Genomic DNA, 15,848 nt, shown 5'->3' on the forward strand with positions numbered 1-15,848 from the left:
CTGAAACCACTGGGAAAATAGGCATAAATGCTTTCAGAGGCCATGCAACAGATGTAGTGATGCTGGATCAAAGGAATATGAACACTTTCCCTCAATTTCTCACCAGCTGAGACTCTTTTGGTTTAAAGGGGACTTAAGTCTTCTGGGCAGATTATCGACTTCTTGCCCTTACTCTCTGGGGACTCACTGGATGGGTCCTAGTCCATTTTATTTCCTAGTGTAGACATAGCTATAAAATTTAGGATTTGATGTCAGGGTAGTGGGGAGTGGATCTGGCAGGAGCTGGGACACCAAGCAATGCTGAGGAGTGGGGAACATGAGTGGCCAAGAACATTGAATCTGAAAGCCCAACAGATGGTCTTCAGGAAATAAAGAAACATGAAACTAGTGAAATTACGGCTTGTGAGAGAAAAAGAAAGATGGAACAGTTACTGAGTGAGGTACTTTCTTAATCCCTTCTCTTTTTCTCCTTGTAGCTTGTGGCCCCTTTGGGGAAGACAGAGGGTACGAAAGTTTGAGAGAAACCTCTAGTTTGACCTATGGGTTATGTGACCAACAGCCATGCCTGTAGCCTGAATCACTGAGAAGCAATTGCAACTTGAGATCTGCCACCAAAAGCCATACTTGAGCCTCCATATCCTCATCATTGCTACCTATCATGCAGAGAAACTTTAACAAGAACACAGTAGTCCTGTTGGTGGCAAACCCTGAATAAACAGAACTCTCTGCCAATATAATCATTCCTAGTTCCCTTACTTCGTGGGCCCCACCTCCTTTCAGCACCAACACAAGTTCCTCTCGCCTCACTGGCACAAGCAAGCTCCTTGCGCCTTCTCAAGCTGATTTTCCCATGGGCCTCTTAGGTGGGACTCCAAGGAGAGTTAAAACCAATGCTTGTTCACATAAACCCTGAATTAGACCATACCTCTGTGGCTTCAGTGTAGAATAAATTATTTTAACTATTTGCCTTACATTTGCTTTTCCATTTTCACATAAAGAAAACAGAATATTTGCAAAGCACACTCTGTCAATATTAACATAAAATCCAGATGTCTGTTTTGTCAGCCTACTGCCTTATACTGGATGTTTGGATATTATAATTTGCTTTTGATTGGTAAGTTATTTAAGGGAACAAGATGTATGTGTGTAAGAGTGCATACTGCATTGCGGCTGCTGCAGCTAGTGCCCTAGGTTCAAGATACACACAAGTGAACGATTTCAGGTCTCAAGAACAAAAAAAAAAAACAGCTGTTTGCACTGATATTTCACAGAACTGTGAACACATCAAAATATGCAACAAATGGTCATACATGAATATGCTACTGTTATTTATTCTTTAAACAGGATTTACTTTCATGTTTCAACAAATACTGCTGCACTGAGATAGTGTAATCTTCCCAACCATAGCTTCTTCTGCCACCCATCTCCAGGCCTTAGAGCAACTCCTATTGTTGTGCATGTTTGCTATAAGATTAAAGATTCATCTAGGGTGGCATATAACCTGAATGACACATTCAAAGCAAGTGCAAATTTGCCCAAAGACTCCTGTGCTGATGTTAAGTTGTACATTTTGTGAGTACTCATTTTTCATCTAATGGTTCAGTTCTGATGACTTTTCCTTGGAGTGGCTAATGTTGACATTTCAAATGACAATTTTCCTGTTGGGTAGAAATGAAAGCTATTTACCATGCAGTTTCCAAATGATTCATTCTTAGGAATGAGGAATTGCTCTCAAGAGTGCTGGTTGCACAGTAGTCATGAAGACCAGTGCCAGTAAGTACAACTTCTTTACTGAACTAGAGGTGCTAACTATGGCAACTTTAAATGAACTTTATATGACTGTTGTGTAGTTGTGTAAGGTGTCTGTTCCACCATGCTCTATACTTACCACAAGCACATGGCCTTCACAAAGAATATGCTAAGCAAATGTTGGGCACTGCAATCAAATATTCCTCCATTCCTATCTGGAAGTGATGATGGAAGAACTTGATCTTGGTCTCAGATAAAATATTTATTCAGCAGTACATCATATGAAGAAAATTATGCAAATATCTTATATCTAAAGATACATTGTTAATGCTCTGCCAAATTCTGATCTTAGATATGTGTGGAAAAACTCATATTGCATCAACTGAATTAGTCAAAACTAATTGGTAGAAATGACAGCAAACTTTAGCACATTGATGCCAAATAGATCTGCACATACATATCTGAAAAGAAGAATGAATTCGCAAACACAGAACCAAATTGAAGATTTTTCACTGATTTTTCTGGGCTTTGTTTCATACCATAAGTAATTTCAGGGTCAAATGCCATGTCCTTAGCAATGACTGCATAAGGGAGAAACACATCCACTGTTCTAAAAAGCAGGTTTATTTTAAAGTAGTTAACAATTTTCTGATTTTGTCACATAAAAAGTTTTCCTGAAAGAATTTTGCCAATGTGCTATATAGCTCCAAAGCTGTATCTGATCCAGTTAAGCCAATAATGTTACCCTGGATTTAAGTCAGTGTTAGTGAGTGCAGATTATGCACTCCCATGGGCAAAAGGAGCAGAATTGTTCCCTTTTCCTTAGAAATGGAATTGGAACTTTGTTTTTTAAAAAGTAACTTTCTGTAAAATTATTAAAGTAACTTTCTATAAAAGTAGTCCAGAATCTGTCTTAAATAACTTACGAGAACAGAATACAAATTTTATTTCTAATAAAATATTCCTATGAACTGTTTTTTTCCTAGTTTTGCAAACTTGGATTTAAATTTCTGTTTAACAGCATTTGAAAAAATCTGGTCTATGGCTGAACCTGCAAACATTGCAGTGCATATGCAACTGTGGGAGAGAGCTCATATTAGAGAAGATTAGAATTGACCTTGTCATTTAATCTGCTTATCGTTCAAAAAGTCAGAAAAGCAAATCAAATGTTAGAAAAAAATAGAAAAGAAAACAGGAATTTTAGCTCCATTACAAAAAGAATACAATAGCAGGGGAAAGAGAAGGAGGAAGTCAAGAAGAAAAGGGTAAGAACAGCTTCTACACAACAAACAAAGCAAGAAATAAGGAAGGAACATATAGTCCATTAAAATAATGAGTGGTGTAGGGCAGGGAATGATTGTTCACTATCTTTTACTTTCCAGCACAAGATGATGTGAAAATCAGAATATCTTTAGTCTGGAACTCTGGAAATACTAAAAATTCAAATGGTTTAAAATACATGATTGGAAAAAAAATACTGGGAGAAAATCTATAGTCGTTAAATAAAAAGCATCACCTCTGAATGTTCCTGACCAATATCTGTGGATATCTTTCCTATATTCTGGGCCTGCTTTTATCCTTTTTCTTAGACTTCAACTGCTATACACGGATTCTTCTATTGAAAAATGGACTACAGAGTGGAGTTTGGTTTTACCTGGTACACGCTTTCCTGTGTTTTCATTCAGAAACTGCCACCCAATTGAAGTCGTGGCCTGTAAATATCAATTGTCCAGAGGAGGGAGAAGGGCCTCAGTCTTCACAGGAAATGACACAAACTTCTTGACCACCACTGCAGTATAAGTTTAAAAGGTTAAAAGCACAAAGGAAATACAAGAATAAAATAACACAGAAGACTTGATAAGACAGGCTAAGAAAACTTTATTTAAAAGATGGCATTTTAAAAGGATAAAACTTTATCCTGTTGCTCCTCATTTTTCAATCTCTGCAACAAAATTAAACAGCATATGTGGGATTATTGCATGTTTGATTTTACTCATAATTCACCAAGCAATAATGCTATGTCTGAAGTTTGCAACACTTGCTGATCTCAGGAAAGATTACTTACTGTAAGGACTATCTGTGCAATGTTTTGTTCAATGTGGCTGGATATCCCTTTCTGTGCTGCAAGCACATGAACCACAAGCAAGGTACCTCCCACAGATGCTTACAAATGCCTTTTAACAAACTGAAGGTCTTTGATTCTGCTCTCAGTGCACCAAACAGGATAGCTGTCATCACTTGAGTGGAAATTCATGTGGGATTTTAACTGTTGTGGGCTTCCGCCTTTTAGTTTCTTTTTCCCAGAAGAGGCCATAAGTCTCTGTCTCTTGCTGGGGTGATCTTCAGAGGCTTGGAGGTTGTTTCAGCTCCAGTGGCAACGCATGAGATAGTGCTGTGCATCATCTTGGGGCAATCTTCGTGAGTGTTGCATCTGCTTGAAACAGAATGGCTGCCAACCTGTCAGGTTTGGCCCTTTTTAATATTTGATTACCTACACACCTCAGCAAATACCTTTGGGAAGTATTAGTTGAGATATATTTGCAAAACAACAGTTATGCAATTTTTCCAGCTATAGTGATTCAAAGGTCTCGCACAAGAGAGTACAGCAAGATTTTGAGACACTGAAGAACTAATTCATTTCTATTTTCTTAAAATATGATTCCTTAAGATTTCCAAGTATAGTTGAATCAAGCCTTTCATATTCAGCCTAACAATACTAGTGCCAACGTGATATGTATTAGGCAAAAATGTTTTTTCAATTTTGAGAAAAAACCAGTGGTTAATGAGCTTCTCTCTCATGCCTTCATTGGTTATAAACTCAGTATAAATTCAGCCTTTTGACTCCTATTAGCAGTTTAAGATTTCTTGGAAATAGATAACGTATATAATAACTCAACATGTTTGTCTCATCCATCTGTTCTCTGTTGGCAGGTTGTAAATTATTAGGACACATGCTGTCTTGTCTATACCTTTGTACATGCAGAATAGAACCAGGTGGGAACAGTTTCCTGCTCTAATTAGTATTTAGGTTCTTCCTTTGTGTGAAACCTATGCAACCATAATAATACATGAATGCCTTTTTTGTCTTTTCTGAACACATTGATTTCTGTCTTCACTGAGGTTCATGTCATCAGAGGAGAGTCATAGCAAAAAGATATCAAGCACTTCTGCAGACTAGGACAATGTCAGACATTAAGTATCAGACTGAAAACTGGCACGTCCTAGTCAGTTGGTATAAACCCAGAACCTGGTTAGTCCTGAGACACATTTAGTGACAGAGACATCTCAGTAAGTGATTTAGTGGGAGAATAAATTGTTAAGCTTGTGCAGATAATTCCAAGCACAAACTCAATCCCTACAGGAATAGCCATCAAAGCAACAAAAGTGTATCTATCTTTTTCATCAAACCAAAATTTGTCTCAGTGTGATGTATGTCATTTTTAACTGCTGTAGTTGATGTGAAACCACTGCTGGAAACAATTTTCTTTGAGAATTCTCCATTTATCAAGTTTATTTTACAAACTACAGTTATGTGGCTGACTTTGGGGGTGTGGACGGTCTGAAGTTTAAAAGCAGACATCAGGGAATAGCAAAGGTGAGAACGATTGTGCTGTAAATGCTGCTCTAATGCAAAGGCTGAGAAAACTAAAATAGCAATGCAGGTTCTACATAAATCTAACAAAAAAATAAAGAATGCACTAACAACCCTATGAAAGATCCTTAAGGAGTCAAGGGATGATGTTGTTGACAAGGCATCAAGCCAACCAATATTTTTTTGAAACTGATAATGAAAGAGGATTTAGAAATTGGAGAAGCTTAAGCAGGTTTTTTTATGATTTTGCTTAGTACAAGCAAGATCTCCAAGGACTGGGCTATGGTTACTGTACCTCATTATTTAAGGAGTGTTCTAGGGAGTTACTTAGAAATTATGTATCAATGCATTTAGCCTCATATGGGAGAAAAATTTTTCACAAGATCAAATAAAGATACCCTTTGTAAAATCAACAGTCTTGAGAACAGCCATATGTTTTCAGGAAGTGGAGATCATGCTTGAGCTGGTTGGAATTCCTGGCGGATATTGTTACTGCAGAGGTGTGGGGTGATTTGCTAGATTAGCAAGAAAAAACCACAGAATTTTCAATGTAGTTATTCAGATATCTTGATCATATAAACATCCCAGATTTTTAAACTATGTGGATGAATGTTCTTTGCTTCAAGGATGAGTTGAAATGGTTGATGAAATTCAAGGTGTTTCTTAAACTTTTTTTGGCTGAAGACTTTTAAGCCATTATAATACATAAACCTTGCTTTTGAGATTCCTGGGATATTGTAGGATTGGACTCAATAATAATAATAATAATAATAAAAAAAATAATTTGTGAATTTTCCTGTTTCAGCACTATGAAGACTAACAGAAGTGCAAATGAAACAGGACGCAGAAAGTACTTCAAAACATTTTTGAGTTTCTCCAAACTCTATACTGCCACTGGAAAGAGCCAGAAGAGCAGCAGAGGGATGGTGTATTTTCACTACAGTAAATAGAACTTAATTTGGATTGCTTAGTTTGTGAATGCAAGCCATGTTTAGTACAAGCTTAGCAGTGCTTTGCAATTTTCTTCTGTAAATATGTTTAAGGCTATAATCACTTTAAGATGAAAGGTTTTGTTTTTCTTTTAGTGCACCAAACCACAGCTGACCTACTGTGATCAACTGATTTTTTTTTCTTTTGCTACCAGTGGTGAACCATATTCAGGTAACTTTTCTTGGAAAATGGGATATTAGATGAGCACCCAGAGAGGAGTCAGCGTCAGAGAATACTGAAATTCCAAGAACTTCTTTAAGAACAGTAAACTTTGCAGCTTGGATGACTTGATATTTCATTACTTCCATTAAATTCCCAGATTGCATGGATTAGACAGAAGAGTTAGCAAAATGAACAACTGTCAAATGAAAGCTTTCCAACAGACCTTAAGGAAAGAGCTTCAACCGTCAAATCAGATCAAGAGTAAATTATTTTGAGTGACGTGGGATTACAGCAAGTTAAACTAACAGCTGGATTCTCAAAATAAATATATCCCAAGTTATTCTATAAAGTTCAAGAACCTTTTATGTATTGAAAATACTAGAGATTATTACTGGAGGAGTGACAAACACTTGTCAAGGGAAGATTTTAACCTGTACCTCCTAAGTAATTTCAGGTTTGAGATGACAAACAAAAAGGCAATCTACAAATAATGGTTTATGTTAAACTCTCACAATGAAACCTTTACTCATGGCTGAAAATTAAGGCTGCTGTTCTGACGTAAAAGAAATTGGACAACAGACCATGAAATCTCCCTTGTCTTTATATATATATTAAAAAAAAAAAGAATAAAATTTGTGTTATAACATGCAAGAGAAATGAAAATTAAGGAAGAATTTTTCTTCTTCTTTAACTGCTATCAAAAGATCTTCCGCAAAATTAATACTATCTCTGTCTGCCAGATCTTTTAGGCTCCTTTGAAAGAAGTGGCTCCCACACATCTGTTTGTCAAATAGCTACTAGTCTTACCAGGGAAAACAAGTGATTGTGAGAGGTGAGGAGCATTTCTGCTCTCTTCTTGAAGGCACATTCTGGGTTTTGTGCATGTCAGTTGTGGCAAATGCGAACAGCACTATCCCTAAGGCTTTGATGAAGGTTTCCACAACTGCATCTGCTGTGGAAATTTTCCCACTTAGCATTTGGCTTAATATTAATCATTGTGAAATCATAGAATCATAGAATCATTGAATAGTTAGGGTTCGAAAGGACCTTGAGATCATCTAGTTCCAACCCCCCTGCCATGGGCAGGGACACCCCACACTAAACCATGTCACCCAAGTCCTCATCCAACCTGGCCTTGAACACCGCCAAGGGTGGAGCATTCACAACTTCCTCGGGCAACCCATGCCAGTGCCTCACCACTCTCTCAGTAAAGAATTTCTTCCTTGGATCCAATCTAAACTTCCCCTGTTTAAGTTGGAACCCGTTACCCCTTGTCCTGTCACTACAGTCCCTGAGGAAGAGTCCCTCCCCAGCATCCCTGTAGGCCCCCTTCAGATACTGGAAGGCTGCTATGAGGTCTCCACGCAGCCTTCTCTTCTCCAGGTTGAACAACCCCAACTTTCTCAGCCTATCTTCATACAGGAGGTGCTCCAGTCCCCTGATCATCCTCGTGGCCCTCCTCTGGACTTGTTCCAACAGTTCATGTCCTTTTTATGTTGAGGACACCAGAACTGCACACAATCTGAGGCCCACTCTGTCTGAAGAATCATGGAATCTTAGAATGCTTTGGATTGGAAAGGACCTTGAAGCTCATCTAGTTCCAACCCCCCTGCCGTGTGCAGGTAGACCTTCCACTAGACCAGGTTGCTCAAAGCCCAGTCCAACCTGGCTTTGAGCACTGCCAGGGATGGCGTATCCACAGCTTCTCTGGGTAACTTTTTCCAGTGTCTCACCACCATTACAGTGAAGAAGTGAGGAAAGAAGGGAACTCACAAAATCTAGGGGTACATTTCTATTTTTATAGCTATTTTCCTAAGTTTTTAGAGTTGAAATTGTGACTCCTACTCATTCTTTTTTTTGATCCAGCCACTGAAATGTTCCCAAGATTTTCAATTTAGCACTAGACTCGGGTTTTTTGGCCTTGGGTATATTGAAACTGTTAAGCTTGTGTAGAAGTAAATGTTAGTCCAGACGGAATTGAAAACAGATTTCTGAGGCAAGAAGTCTAAAGCAACAAATTATTGACGCATTTGGTTACTTCCACTGCAGTCTAAAATATTGAAAAAATAACTAATATGAATTCACAGCTTAGATAGATTTTGGAACAAAGTAAAGCCGTGAATTCTTTATGGGCAAACATGATATCTAATCACTCAAGAAACACTGCTTTGCTTTAAACTGCAGATGTCATTTTTGGACTAGATTACACATTAGGGGGATTTGATGAGCAAAATTTGGATGATTCCTTTTGTTATGTGAATTATCCTGTCTTACAATCTGACATCTATTGTTGTGGGGTGGAAATCTACAGAAAACTTGGCTTCAGTCATACTACTTTAATGGCTTAACTGTTATTTAGAACAGAAAATGGCAATGTCGATAGATCAAAGTCTTCTCAAAACTAAAATGAATTCCTTGGATACTCCAGAGGTCTATATCCACATTGGATCATATTGTCTACAATTCTTGTAATAATCATTTTATGTCTGTCCATAAACGGAGCAGATGCAGGTTCCCCCTTCTCTTAACGCCCTCATGTATCCAGCATCAGGAGAGGCTGGCTTAGTATGCAGTGCATTTACATAACTGTCTGTGTCCAGCAGACTTCCGTAGTGCTATATTAACCCATTCAAGAGCTGACCTTCAGTTTGACTGAAAGTGGTAAGAAATTCAGTGTATTGTCTAGACAATACAGAACACCAGAACTTTGTTTTGTGGAATGGATCTCTTTTTTTTTTTTTTTTCATCGAATGAAAGGCCAGACATTCAGGAGGCTATAGTGAGATTTGTGCTTTTCCTTTATTGTGATGCATTTCATTTCCATGTAGGCTACTTGACTGACAGTGTGTTTGAATTGGGCCAGGGGCAAAAGCAAAATGGTGTATACAGCGAAAAAGACTTCTTTCACCACCTGGAAATGGAAGAGGATTCCTGTTACTTTTCATAGTTTTCCATGTCATCTTCTTGAGAGTTTCAGGATGAATAGTAGGAAGTGGACTGAACTTTTATTGCTTGCATAAGTTCTGATTGCTTTCAGGTTATATATTATTTTTGTAGGGGCTTGAGGAAAACAGTGGGGTTGTTCTGAGTTTTCCTGAAAATATATGTAAGAAAAAATACTCAATTTTCCCATGAAATTCTGTGCAAGACACTTGATCACAGTAAGGAATACTTTCTTTTCTCAGCTTATCATTTGTTCCTTTATGCTATTGTGTTTCTAGGAAAGCTGAATCACTTGTTATGTTTTTATTATATAAACACTAAAATACAAATACACTTTCAGGTAACTGATCATGACCTTATGTTACTTAAAATAGAGGGGGAAGTGGCAGGAAATGTAAGTTTTTATTTTTTTTTTTTTCAGAAACCCAATAATTATGGTTTCTTATTTATGTTTAATTGTTGGTTTCCTCAGTGGAATTTGAGGGTAGAAAGGGAGGAGTCAATAAAAAACCAGAATACCAAAATATGTGGACATTTCATTGGAAACCCAATCACTTCAGTCTGAGGTGTTCAGTGAAACCACAAATATTTCTAAAAAGAAATATCCCTGCTCTGAATATTTCTGTTTAATAACAAATCTGTGAAAATCCTTGTTTCGTAGAAATAAGGGAGCATGATTTTGATGTTTGGCTGTTGAAGAAAGAATTTTTAGTTCAGATTTTTTTTTAAAACACCTCATTTAATAACATCATTCACTTTTTGTAGCCTTTGAAACTTTAAAAACCAAATCTAGAATAAAATTCAGATGCATCAGTCCTTTATATGGTAATATACTTCATTGCATTATAGAAATTTTGTATATATTTGGCCAAGTCCTGTGAAGCATGAAAATATGAATTGCCTCAAACAAATATTTGGAGAAAGCTAATCCACATAAGCTATTAACATTCCAGGTGTTGATATCTACTAAACTAAACAACAATTAATCTACTATAAAAAGTTATAAAGGATAGGAAGAAATAATCTTCAAAACTGGGTAAAAAGACACATATGAACATAAAAATTACCTGTTGATTCTGCAACAATACTATTCACAGAAATTACTTGCAATTCAAACAAATTACTAGAGATGGAAAAAGTAGCATATAAGTTTCAACTATGGGTTATGAATCTATTTCTATTTTATGCCCTACTTATGTATATATGTTGAGTATTGCTGAACCAATAAACAATCAGTTCACAAAAGTTTGATTTCCATTTTTTTTCTCTAAGTTATAAGCTGCACAGAAAAATAGGGAACAAGAAAATGCAACCTGACACAACAAACGAGAATTCTACCACTCAGGAATTAAAGCAAGCTAATTGCTATTGTTTCATTTTATCATTTTTTCATTTTACTTAAAAAGAATTTTTGAAGAGTCATGACAAAAAAAAATAAGGTTATTCAGCTAAGGGATGAAGCGTTTAAGAAATGCTGAAGTTGGAATTATTTTTGCACCATCTCCTGAGAGATAGTTTACATATACTGTCACATATATTTTTCTGTACACAGAGACATGCATGGGAAATATGTTTGCATGTAGGAGACTGCTGCCTGAATATGGTATTACTTATTGTAGGCCACCCACAACAACACTGTATTGAAGTAACTGTTCACTACCAGCAATGATTCAGTTAACCTTTGATTAAACACAGGAATTTAAACTATGGAAAGGTCTGAAACCCAACACAGTCCTTTGACACCTAGATGTCTGTCATTAAAGATAACCCTGAGTAAGGTACTGATTTCTGAAAATAGAATTAAACTACTTTGGTTGTCGATCTTAACCCTTCCACATTACAGATGTAACCCTGCTGTGTTAGGAGACTTCCTGAATTACTGCTTCTCCTTTCAAGTCCACGTGTTTGTGAAGGAGCTTTAGGGGCAGCACAGGGGCCAGCGAACACAAACTGGGCAACTCCGTTTTCAGCAAATGAAGTGACTGTCCAGGTCGTATTGAACAGTGGATCACAGAAAAACTCCCAGGACTTCAAAGTCTGATTGTGCCCCATCCTTCCTTCACTTTTTCACACTTCATATAGATTGAGACATTGAATTAGAAAGTCAGACAGCATGTTGCTTGTTGGTTTTTTTTTTTAAATCTTTTCTTTGCCTGAGCATCACTAATGCCATGCCACTATTTTCAGCTTCGTCTACATGGAGATTGTGTTCCATCTTTTGCCACTGTTTCTGGTAGGTAGGAAGTACTTCCCTGTGATGAAGGCCTTGAAATGATCTAAGAAGCTTGTGCTCTCAGAAATGCTTTTACTCCTGTTTAACTACTACATTTTCCCCCCTCTTTTTTCACTCTTTTTATTCAAATCACTAAGAAAATCTCAGTGGGAATCTCCTGATATTTCCTCAGCCTGCTGTTCTTTTCTTCTATACAACATTAAAAACTGGCAAACAGTGACAAGGTTTCAGTTTTGCGTATCACCTGATTATACAAAATAAAATAAAGAAGTCAGAGGAGTACAATTCAGCAGCAGATTTCCACTGGAAATAAATGTGTGCTGATCCAAAGCCTATGAAATATGAGAGTCTTTAGATCTATACTGTTATTGAAAAGTTGCCCATCGGTTCTTTGGATAGGTTGTGTGTTGCATCTGATCTGGAATAAGCAAGGTCATGGCTGAGAATAGCTTAGGCACTGACTGTCCTGCAGAGACAGTTCTTACACCCCTTATCACCAGCAATACTGTTGGGGAGCAGGACATCATCCCATAGAAGAGCTGATCTTTAAACTACAGCAGTAGTCCAACCTGATCAAAGCAAACCCTGTCCAACAACAGAACATTTCTCTTGAAGCTGAACATGAACACTGACCAGATTCACAGATGACAGTGACCTCCCCAGCCCTCACCAAGCTGCCCCAATGCCCCTGGGTGCTGGAATGCCCATTGGTTTTTCCAAACCACTGGCAATCTGTTATGTGACATTTAGAGAGAAAACATTTTTCTTTTTCCCAAGCAGAAGCTTGTCAATCTGCCTTGTCAGCCTGTACCTTCTTGGCAGTGCACATGGGATGTTCCTAGCTCCCAGGCTACTCACAGCAAACTGAAAAGGGAAAGAGGAAGCTTTATGCTGTTTTCTTTTAGACCCATGATTCATGAGCATGGAGCCTATGAAGGACAGCTTGGTCCTTGACAAGTCTTCAAGTAGCAGCTACTTAACTTTGTCCCAAAGGGTGGTTGTGCAGCTGCAGTCTCTTAAAATTAAAGCCCATCCTGCATGTCTGTAGCTAAATTTCTGGTTCCTCTTCACAGGTGTTGCATGAAAGAACAGTCAAAAAATTTCAAAATTATTAGTTGCAACAGGTTTGTTGAAATTTTCAGTATGAATGGAGCTGTTTAGGATCATGCCCATATTCACATTTTTAAAGCATTTCCACATGTGCTTTTTAGAAGCAAAAACAAAAAGAAAAAAAAGACAACCTAAGGAAGCTTCAGTCTGAAGCTGATCAATGCAAACAAGGAAAGATGGCAAGGGTTGAAAAGACTCCCTCAGGAACGTGGCCTTTATGGAAGGGGGAAGGTGAAATCTTACCCTTGTCAGTAAAGCTCATTTCATAGTACCTAAGAGGGCATTGCATTTTGGCAGGGTCCTTCTTGTTAGGTATTAGTGTTGTTTATTGTGTAGTCATTGTTTGTGATAACAACATGCAGATAACTAACTGGAGATAAATACTTTGGGATGCATAGAGTAACCTGATATTTCTTGGTGGAATACCAAGTTTACCCCTTCCATGACACTAATCTCATAATTCACTTTCTGAGCACCAAAGATTTCTCTTACAAATCAGATCTATTTTATAATCCATTCAGAGTTTTGACATACTGAGTACATTGCTGTTCACGTTCCTTCCTTGGTAACAGCTTAATACGGCGATATGAAGGTGCTAGAAGAAAAGTCAGTCAAGTGCATGCATAAATGGAGTTTGTCCATGTTCCCATTGATGATGAAGGAACCTGGTGGACTCTAGAATCCTTGTTTTCCCTACCTTCTTATTTTGCGTGAAAGCCTCACTGAGTGTTGTTTCTGACAAAGAGAATACAGAAAGAATAATGTCAACTAGCCTTCCCTGACTTCAATTTTTTTTTATTTTTGTGGAGAAAAGAGAATGTTTTGTTTAATTTTGATTTAATTTACATTATGTTTCAGATTAAAGGCCACAAATTCAAGATCTATTTGGATAAACACTGAACCTGTCCCAACTTTCTAGGAGCTAAAGACATCAAGAGACATGGTGTTAAAACCTGTAGAAAAGGTATGGTCAGGGGGATAATTCAGTCCCTATTGAAGCAACCTGATTGTCCATGCAGTCACAAATATTAGTACTTCAAAAGGCTTCACAATGACTTTACTATCTAGCTTCACTTGCCTTTACTAGGAGTAAAATTGCTGTGCATTGGGACAGTCATTTTCTCCTATTCACTAGGTGTGCTGTGCTCTAAAAGTACTGAATGTGTTCTTAAAAGGATAGACAATGGGAAAATATCCCATTTAAGAAATCTGTGGCATTAAATGCAAAGCTGAGCTCTCCACACCAGGATAACACTTAGATTTCTTAATCAACAAACTGCAGAAACACATCCTCAAAATATTTCAGTGTTTAACTCATAAGTGGAAACATCTAACTAGACATAAATATGTAAAATAAGGATGTTGATTTGGGCCCCTTCAGATATATGTTAGCAATACTGAGAAGAGCTGTTTAAGTTAGTGTGGAACCTGAGCTTCTTCATGGCAAGAGATTCATCTGACCCAAAGAAGATGAAAACCGAGAAGAAAGACTTTAGTCTCATTTTCACCATGAGGCCCCAGTTGCGTGCAGACAGATGAGAATCAAACTGCAGTCCAGGGCACAGCTTCCATGAAAAACGGCCTGTCAACTATTAAAACTCTATTCAAAGCACTGCTTTTTCTTATGGTACATGCGCCATAAGCCTACATTTCTTTGCAGCCAAAGTGCTTGGACTGAAACATTCATGGATTGTGTAACAGTGTCAGCTCCTCCCTGCTGTACCACAGGCACTGTGTAAACTTTGATGTGGAGCCGGAACACCCCTGGGCATCCAGGAGCAAATCAGTGTTTGCTTGTTGTGCTTGTGGCCTGCAGGTAACTAAGCTTCTGGTTTTGTTTCATTCCCATTAATTTTTATTTGTTCAGATCAGCTAAGCTCACAGCTTTTGAGACTCACAGTGGACAAAAGGGCATGAACAGCTGGATTTCTCCAACTTTCTAAATATTGATTCACTTCTGGTTTCTGTAAGAAAATGACATGGAGTTCTACTAATTTCTAAGGTTATCTGTGACCTTGTGACCTGCAAATCGTAACCTCAATGCGACTCTTGTTTGAACACTGGAAAGTGAAAGGTCAGAGAAACGAGATAGCTTATGTATGGCAACAGGATTAGCAGTTTGGGCTGCTCCAAAGATATTAATTTGAACCATCTCATGGCCAATAATGCTTCGGTGGACTTAAGAGAACAAAAGGAATTCTTGAACTCTTGAAAAGACATTGTATTTTTACTATTGCTAAATATGATTCTAGAGTAAATTAAGGCATCAAAATGAGCTGATTATTTGGGGAGCTAAAACCACAAAATTATAGGATACATTTTCATTGCCCAATAAATTATTCTTCATGAGTCAAAAACCTTATTGAAATGTGATTATTGGACTATGCAATAAAACCAGTGTGTGAGACAGCAATTAAAGTCTTTCAGGATAATGCATTATGCATAAGTTGATTAAATTTAGGCCTGAAGAACAAATTGAACTATTGTATCTACAACTGCTCAGCATTTGTCTTGAAAACTATTTTAATGTGTTTTTTTAAAAATACAGTTCAGTTCCTGTCTTAATTCTATAGCTTTCTTTCTGCTTCTTTCTTAGGCCTTGCGATGTGTCCTCCATATACATATCTCTGGCGAAAATTGAGATGAATGTGACATGACTTTTTAGAAGGATTTTGTGAGACTCCACTTTCTCCATCACCTGAATTTTTTTGAGCAACTTTTTTACCCAATAAATATCATTATCTTCTTTAGTTACGGTCTATGTTGCTATAAAACCAATGCATTTTAATCCTTTTGGGATAAACTGAGTTAAGTACATTTAAAACTGAAAGTACATACCTGAATATAGGATTAACTTTGACCATTCGTGCTGGACGTTCTATTTGTTTTAGTTCCTTCAGTTTCCTTTTTTTAGATCCTTCGTTCGTTGCATGTTTAGTAGATTTTGGCAATGAATCGACCTTTGGAAAATCTTCATTTTGAACCATAGGTGGCAGCAGACAGCAGAAACGTCAGAAATAAGGACTCTGCCTCTCCGAGTGAGCTGAGATAGCAGGATAGCTTGCTTTG

Source organism: Psittacula echo (assembly GCF_963264785.1).
Source record: "Psittacula echo genome assembly, chromosome: 2".
NCBI classification, from domain to species: domain Eukaryota; kingdom Metazoa; phylum Chordata; class Aves; order Psittaciformes; family Psittacidae; genus Psittacula; species Psittacula echo.